The sequence below is a fragment of the Stegostoma tigrinum genome, chromosome 11, assembly GCF_030684315.1.
Source record: "Stegostoma tigrinum isolate sSteTig4 chromosome 11, sSteTig4.hap1, whole genome shotgun sequence".
Lineage (NCBI taxonomy): Eukaryota > Metazoa > Chordata > Chondrichthyes > Orectolobiformes > Stegostomatidae > Stegostoma > Stegostoma tigrinum.
In genome coordinates this window covers 72,460,292-72,466,103 of record NC_081364.1, presented here as the reverse complement: position 1 = coordinate 72,466,103, position 5,812 = coordinate 72,460,292, and the positions used below count along the sequence as shown (strand labels likewise).

Here is a 5,812-nt window from a genome sequence, read left to right as displayed (position 1 = left end):
TTTTTAAAGGTGTGTCTTATTATTCCATGTGACTCATTGAAAATTGTAAAGGAACTGAGCTAATAAAGTGTGAAGCTGGATGAACACAGCAGGCCAAGCAGCATCTCGGGAGTTGTGATTTAAATGTTAGATTACGGAAAGTTGGTTAGTTCAGATCACTGGACTGTATTCGCGTTGCCTTGGGATGCATTTAATGCCTTCTCAAAAGTCTATTGGGTTGGGATTTTCCCAACATTTGACTCCTAATTGAAGGATTTTATTGAATTCAAAGAACAACACCTGTGATTGCGAATTAATAGCCTGGCGATAATGCCACTAGACCCACGCATCTCTGCAAGGTGCTTATTTTCTCACTGCGTGGACAAACATCCAAAATATTTGTTTTCAGTTTCTCCATGTGTGTTGCTGTGCCATATTTGCCTCAATGAACCCTGTGGCTCAAACCGCGATATCAGGAAGTTCGACATCATTGAGTGCAGCTCTGTTCGAAAAGCTGATCAGGGTATTTGACAAAATGGAAGGCAACCTGCCCGGGCTTTGAGGCATTGGCAATGCAACAGTTTTAACAACAAATTTAGTATACCTCTTTCTAAACTAAGTCAATTCCCTGTTGCTTCGGGAGAAAAGGCAGCAAACTGGTTCAATAACAGCTGCTTCCCATTCTGACTCTCTGCTCCCAGGAGCCTACTGTTTCTGCCCTTTCTCCTGGACCAGCATAGGTCCATTGCCAGATGTGTTCAGCCATTTCCTTCCTCTGGCACACAGTGCTTTGCATTTGAACAAGAGAATGCGTATTGGGAAACTACCCTTGTCTGCACAATCCAACAATGTACAGTGTCCAACCAGCAATAGCAACAATTTGAGAGATTGCATTTAGATTGAAGGGTCTACTGTCAGCTTGTGGAAAATCACTTTCAGTGAAAGAAATGAAACTGGCAGGTCAGCATAGAGAGGATCTGACCTTGTGGATCACTGGAGAAAATGTTAACAGCATAGGACCTTTTGAAAACACCGATCCCTGGTTAACGGGACCACCTTGCTTCCACTTCACAAGGAATGCTCTTGCCTGCTGTTTAGTGTTGGCTCACTGAATGAGACAAATATTCACATGTTCCTTCCACACTACAGCAACAAGACATGTTGAGGAGATGCACAATGAAGGACCGAAAAAGCTGTTAAGAGAGAACCATCAACTCACTGAGATCAGCCAGTGATCAATTATGTAAAGGTCCCTTCTCGGTGACATCAATTTATTTGAAAATTTTGTGAAATGTGCAGACGAGGAGGAGGTCACTCTGCCCAGTGTCTCTGTGCTGAAGGAGAAGTGGAACACTTACCTCAGCCCACTTTCCACAATTGCAGCTGTAGATCTTCAATTATAGAACACGACTGGAAAATCCAGGGAGGTTTTAATTGCACTCAGTGCTTCTGTTTCATATATTTCCTGCAGTGTATTCCGTACACCAACCACCCCCTGTCTGAAAAAATGTCCTCACCCCATAAATCTTTATGATACCTTTAGCATATATCCATCCTCAAAATTTCCCATACATGTCTTCGTATTGTTTTCTAAATTGTGCAATCCATTACTGTGTTGGATCGCCCCAGACACAACACTTCACTTTTCTCTGGGCTTAATTCCATTTGTCACCTTTTTTGCACGCCTGACCAGTCCATCGATATCTTCTTGCAGACTACACCGACACTCTTCGTTTTCAATGAAGTTCCCAAGTCTTGTGTTGCCTGAAAACTTCTTAACCATGCCTCCGATATTGATCCGCAAATCATTAAACGTATCTGTAGGCCAATGAGGGAAATTTCCAAACAACCTATAAAATACCAACAGGACGAGGCAAGGTAAACAAAAGATGCATGTTCCCGATCTCTGGAGAGTCCAAACCCAGACACCATAGCTTGAGGATAAGCTGTAGCCATATAGGAATGAGGTGAGGGGAACATCATCACCATAAAATAACATGTCTGAAGCATTCTGTTCCTCACAAGCGGTTGAAGCTAAAACAGTGTTTATTTTTCAAAGACGGAGTTAGTTATGGTTCTTAGGTCTCATGGGACAAAAGGATATGGAATGAGAAGTAAAACAGGGAACTAAATTGGATGATCTCTATGATCGTATTAAATAGTGGACCAGGCTGGAAGGACCGACTGGCCTCTTCCTGCTACAATGTTTCTGTGTCTGCCACATATATCACGTGACCTTGCACAGAGCCTGTTGAAACAACACTGGAAACAGGTTAGCAGTGACATAAACAACCATCAACAATAATCCATTGTTTCTTGCTGAAAATTTGTATCTGTTTAGATATTCACTCTTCTTTGAGAGATGTATGTAAATAGCTGCGTATTCTTAAACATAGAAACGGTAATTATAGTTGGTGTAGTGTGGGTCATGTCGTAGAACGAAAAACTCCATGACAGCGGGAATGTAAAATTGTCCATGAGGAGTTGTTTTCCAGATTTGAGAACAGTGCACAATGTTGTTAAATGGAGTCCTATTGAGACCACCTCTCTTCTGAACAGATGTGAATGAGCCGCACATTTTGGTGCAGACAATTTCAAAATCCTAAATAAGAAAAAAAAAAGTCAGAGATCACAGAAAACCTAACGCATACACAGTGACCATTCGGCCCATTAAGGCATGAATGTCCCCAACATGATCTCCGGAACAAGCAGGCTGCTCTGCTGCTTCATGTTCCAGGCAAGATGCATTGTTCACTCTTTTCACTGAAAGCGAATGGAGATCGTTACACTACTGTTGCTGTGAAATCAAATCCTGCATTAATTCTTACCACAGTTATTTGCTGTGATGGTGAAAAGGAGGATAATTGCGATGTTAAATTTTGTTAAATTTCTCTCATTTCACCCATTTCTCTCCTGGAGAATGGACCTGCTGAGCTGCTATCTCAATCCGCTGCAATCGTTGCTGGGCAGGCACACCCACACTGTTGATCAGAGGGGAAACACAGCCTCTTTGAGGTTGTGATTGTTAATCATCACTTTTCATGGGTCATTCTCATCCTTTCTTTCATTTTCCTTCTGAGAGCATTTTCCGGAAAGTGGCGTAGGACTAAACTCCCAGTATAGTGGAAGCACAGTTTGGGATTGCCCCGCTTCCACTTGTGTAAGTAGATCACGACACAAACAAGTCGACCTGTCTCACAGATAGCATTTATGCTTTGGTGTGTCTGCAACTGCGTTCGCCTTGTCATTTTAGCTTCGGCTGCACGTTAAGACCTGTCCATGTTGGGCATCACTCGATTCATGATGAGCAAACACGGTTATCTTCTGGCAGCCAAAAAGCGCCCTGGAGAATGGTCATTTGGTTAAGAGTGAAAAAGCACTGCGTCCCTGGGTGGGCTCGAACCACCAACCTTTCAGTTAACAGCCGAACGCGCTAACCAATTGCGCCACAGAGACTGGCTCTACTGGCATTTGCCAACAAACAATTAAATTGGGAATGAGCAAGTGTCGCTTCGTCCAGATGGACAGCGTGAAAAGAGACACTTCGGTGCACCTCGTCCGTGCCGGCCAGATATTTGAAATTAATTTAGCCCCATTTGCCAGCATTTGGCACTCATTCATGTACATTTCGTCCACGGGCTCCCTTTATGAGCTCCATTTTTAACATTAGCAAGCAACTCTTGGAAAAGTGTCAAGTGCAGATTTCCTTTCATCAAACGATATTGACTCAGTTTGACTGCGGTCATCTTTGGTGAATGTTCTGCTATTTTTTCCTTTACATTGTTCCCTTGCATTTTCCAAATGACAGATAAGCAATTGGAGCAGATGGAAGCCATTGGCCAATCAGGTCAGCTGTACATTTTAATGAGGTCCAAGCTGATCTGGTAATCCTCAACACCACTGTTCTGCTTTATCCACGTGGCCCTTGACTCCTGAAATGACTAAATGTCTGTCTGTCTCAGCCTTGAATATACCGAGCCAGGACACCCTCTGTTTTCAAGAATTCCACAGATTTGCTTCTCCCTGAGTGTGAGAACACCCACCCTATCTTTGATTTAAATGGGCAACTCGTTTCCCTGACTTAACACAGTCGGGTATAAATCAGAACACAACAACCCTCCTAAGTTCAGTGTGAACTCACTGGCATCCCCAGCCCCAGTTGTAAGTATTTGAAACATTTTGTTTCTCGGCCTCTCATTGAACCAACTGCCCAGATTTGCACGTTAGATTTCCCAAAGCTGAATCTGTTCCAAACGTACTTCGGTGGCTGCGATTTAGGTGGTGGTGAAAGGCGTGATTAAAATAAAAGGACATAATTATTTCTCGATCCATTGCCCTGACAATCAATCTCTCTGCTCATGGAGATGGATCCTTTCCATCCACTCTATCGTTCATCAATGTGTTTAGTTCAGTTCAATCCCACAACAGCCGACTTTGTTCTGATCAAGTACAGGGTGACAGGAGATATTAGGGTCATGGTGCAGACATCATAAATCGAGCACTCGCCTTTCCTGTTAGAACCATTTCATGAGAAATATTAACAGATGTTCAGTGGCCTGTAGTTGTAGCCAAGTGGTTAAGGCAATGGCTTAGAAATGCCTTGGGGTTTCCCCATGTAGGGTCAAATCCTGCCAGCTATATTTTTGTCGAAACAAGGTCATGTTTTCTCAGTTCTGGCAGTGCATTGACATTCAGGGCACACATGCTGTGAACAAGAATCCAGCTGCACTGAAAACTTCAGCTCTGTTTTTCTTTCCACCAATATCACTGGACCTGTTGAGTTTCTGCAGTATTCTGTGCGTTGGTTCTGCAACACTGCTGTTTTTTTCGTGAAATATCTCCAATTTCGGAAAAGTACAGCTGACACAAGACTATTATCATTCCATTCGAGGCAGGTGAGAGTTTGAATTCACTACGAGCCCGTTTTAAGGGCTGCTACAAGTGCTTGCCATTTTCTGTGATGCAAATGACTGTCACTTTTGACTGTGAAATGTGATGTTGGGGGTTTGAAGCCACAGAGGAAGGAACAAGAGCTGTTCTCACTCCACCAGTTCCCTTTTGACTGTACTGTTTCAGGCTTTAATGCAGTCAGGAAGATATTCCCCAAACGTAAATCTTGTCCGGTGAGTGACCAGACTGGTATTTTGATGTTGCTTTCCTTACTTCCATAAAGAGCTGGGGATGCTTCGAGTCAGAACGATGAACAGAAACTGCACTACAGAAAGGAGAAAACAGAGTTCTGAAGAGGTTCTGAAATCTTGATTGAAATTCTTGGCCCACAGATGCTCCCAGATCTGCTGAGCTATTTTCCTGCAGTTTATATTTTGCTTGCAAATGAATGTTTATTTTATCTGTTGGAATAAATCAACCAGAATCACCATGAACCAAATTTCATACTTTAAAAATCTGCAGAGTGATTGGATTCAAACACACCAGGCAAGAATTCATTCTGCCACAGCTCAACTGATCACCAAATGCGACCTGAAAAGATAAACAACATCCTACCACTTGCAGTAATCATGGCCAATTGGTTCAGGTAAAGGGCTCCAAATTTGTTGGGGCATCCCTGTGCTGGTTCAAATCCTGTTGACTGTGGCGGGGGTGGGGGGAAACTGGAGACAAGTGTGAGGGCTGTTTGTTCCCTCCATTTTGCATGTGACAGAAATCAAAGCAGTGGGAAACAAACTTTTCACTCAGGGCATCAGTGGTGGGGAGAAGGCAACTCACTGCCTGTCATTGCAGAACAGGCACGAACCTTCATAAACGTCAACCAGTTTGAAGATATCCACTTGCAGGGCAGCCGCGGTGAGGCTGTGAGCTATCTGCTGGCAAA

At 43.3% G+C, this 5,812-nt stretch overlaps 1 non-coding gene across 1 annotated transcript; it reads right to left on the bottom strand.

The window, feature by feature from the left end:
• Positions 1 to 3,361: 3,361 nt before the first annotated feature.
• trnan-guu (transfer RNA asparagine (anticodon GUU)) lies at positions 3,362 to 3,435 on the bottom strand. Its single transcript has one exon. It is a non-coding gene; the product is annotated as a tRNA-Asn (tRNA).
• Between the last annotated feature and the right edge of the window lie 2,377 nt (positions 3,436 to 5,812).